This window comes from Myodes glareolus, chromosome 1 (genome assembly GCF_982192425.1).
Source record: "Myodes glareolus chromosome 1, mMyoGla1.1, whole genome shotgun sequence".
In the NCBI taxonomy this organism is placed as follows: domain Eukaryota; kingdom Metazoa; phylum Chordata; class Mammalia; order Rodentia; family Cricetidae; genus Myodes; species Myodes glareolus.
Genome location: NC_142026.1, coordinates 36,842,300 through 36,844,890, shown reverse-complemented (window position 1 = coordinate 36,844,890; position 2,591 = coordinate 36,842,300). Strand labels below are relative to the sequence as shown.

At 34.9% G+C, this 2,591-nt stretch overlaps 1 pseudogene; it reads left to right on the top strand.

The window, feature by feature from the left end:
- Positions 1-491: 491 nt before the first annotated feature.
- Positions 492-906, top strand: LOC146896099 (cytochrome c oxidase subunit 6A1, mitochondrial pseudogene; annotated as a pseudogene).
- Positions 907-2,591: the final 1,685 nt, after the last annotated feature.

Below are 2,591 nucleotides of genomic sequence, written 5' to 3'. Positions count from 1 at the left end.
GAAAGATTTAAAAGAATTTGAGGATGGGAAACCATAATCAGAATATAGTGTACTAGAGTGTATTTTAAATAAAAAATAACAAGACTCCAGTAAATACAAAAATACTCATGTAGCAATTCTGTGGTTATCATGTCATGTTTTTATTAATTTGCATAGGAAATAGAAGTTATAAGACATATACATAAGGGTTTTATATAAAGGCATACATAGCATATATAGACATATTGATATTTTACATATAGAAAAATATTTTCCTGATAAAATATTGATTATATAAATTCATAAGTTACATAGAATATCTATATACAAATAAGTGACACTTGAAAGAAGATAAATTATTATGAAAACTCAATATTCAAACCATCAATTCAAATCTATAAATACATGTGTCAGAATCTCCATTACAGAGGCAGAATATTTAAATATTAAAAACTCTGGGTTAAAGATATAATGAAATTTCTAAGTAGAAATATCTACTAGTCAGTTCCAAGATGGTGTCGCTGTGCGGGTCTCGGATGTCGGGGGCTGCTGGGCTGGGCCCTCCCATGGGTGGGGCGGCCCACGTCGAGTGGTGCCCATGGCGAGAAGGGTTCAGCTCACATGTGAAAGGCCCTCACCTACTTTGTGCCACTGCCCGGGGTGGGAGTGAGCATGCTCAATGTCTTCCTGAAGTCGCATGAGAGACCCGAGTTCGTCACCTACCCCCATCTCTGCATCAGGACCAAGCCCTTCCCCTGGAGAGATGGTAATCATACCCTCTTCCACACCCCTCTTGTGAACCCACTTCCGACTGGCTATGAAGATGAGTAAAGAGGACCTTCCCCCAGGCAACAAGGGACCACAGCACTGGTGTGGACCATTACTCCTTGTGGACCATGGAAACGCATGGGGCACTAAGCTCATCTTTCCTTGTATCCAACAGTGACCGTTACACTGATCCTCCATCCCTTTGCTTATAAGAGGAGATGCCCTAAATAAATAACTTAAAAGTTAAAAAAAAAAAGAAATATCTACTAGTAAAAGAATGCTTTTTGACTTCCCTTAATTTCTGGTTCTTAACTAATTGTTCAGGCTAGGACTTCTACTACATTCCATAAAAATGTGGAGGAAATCTTTCTTTTATTCTTAATCCTGGAGGAATTCTTTTGACTTTATAGTATTTGTTGTGATTCTTTTGTGGTAGAATTGAAAAAAAATGTAATATAAGGTCATTATTACAAAGAGGTATAGTTCTTCCATAATTAAGATATTATGGATATTTTGGATTACTCAGTGACTCTGTGATAGTTCAAAAGAAAATGACCCCGAAAAGGATACAGTCCTAATAGGAAGGGTGCCTTTGTGGAGTAGGTGTGACCTTGTCAGAGAAGTGTGTGACTCTGGCAGGGGGCTTTGAGTTCTATGTTCAAGCTACTCCCGATGTCACAGTCTACTACCTGTTGCCTGCTTTCAACATGTGGCAACTTCTCTCCAGCACATATCAGCCTGCACATGCCACGTTCCCCACCATGATTATAATGGAATAAACCTCTGAACTGTAAGTGAGTCATCCCAACTAAATGTTTTCCTTTATAAGAGTTGCCATGGTCATAGTGTCTCTTCCCTAATCAAGACAGACAAATTTATCAAATGTTTTTTAATCATCCTTGAAGTTGGTATGTCTCACATTGATTTCTGTGAGTTCAATTATGATCACATTCTGGGGTAAATTCCATTCACTCTGGATATATTATTGTAATTTACTATTAAATTAACAAGGCTGATAAAAACAATCCAAATATAATTATAATATCAAAATATATCTCTTTGCAAATGACATGAAACTACGTATGACAAACACTAACGACTACCATAAAACTTCTCAGAATAAATGGATTACTTCAGTAGTTGTAGAATACTTTTACATATGAAATTTCATTTCTATAGATGACTAATAGATCATATAAACAGGCATTTAAGAAAAGAATTCTATTTATCATTAAATATATAAATACAAATTTAATAAAGGAGATTAAAGCCTTTAAATGGAAATCCACAAAATAATGATTAAAGTCATTAAAAAAAGACACCCAAAAGTAGATCAGGATCTACTGATCATGAATTAAAGTCTGGATACTGTTTAAAGTACATGTACTGCTCAAAACGATTCAATTATTCGGTGTTTTCTACTTCAAAATCTGGAGAGCATGTTTAAATAAATAGAAAAAATATCATCAAATTCATGCAAATCTACAAATGCTCACAACAGACAAAGTGACCTCAAGGAAGAATAACAAGTCTAGAATAATTACCTTTCATGTTTCTACAATATAACAAAAGTATAAAAATTAAATTGATGTAGCACTTGTACATGAAGGGAGCAGAATAGTAGACCGTGAAATGAGCCTTGCCATGTTGTCACCTGATCCTTCAGGAAGTGTACCTATAGTATGTTACTAAATGATAGTCTCTTCAATTAAAAATGTTGGAAATAACAGGATTTACACATTCAAGAGATTGAAACTGAACTGATAAACCTATACCACACTCATAAATCAACTCAAATTGATTTGAATTTAAGACACAAAATAGCAAAAATTCCAAAAGCAATC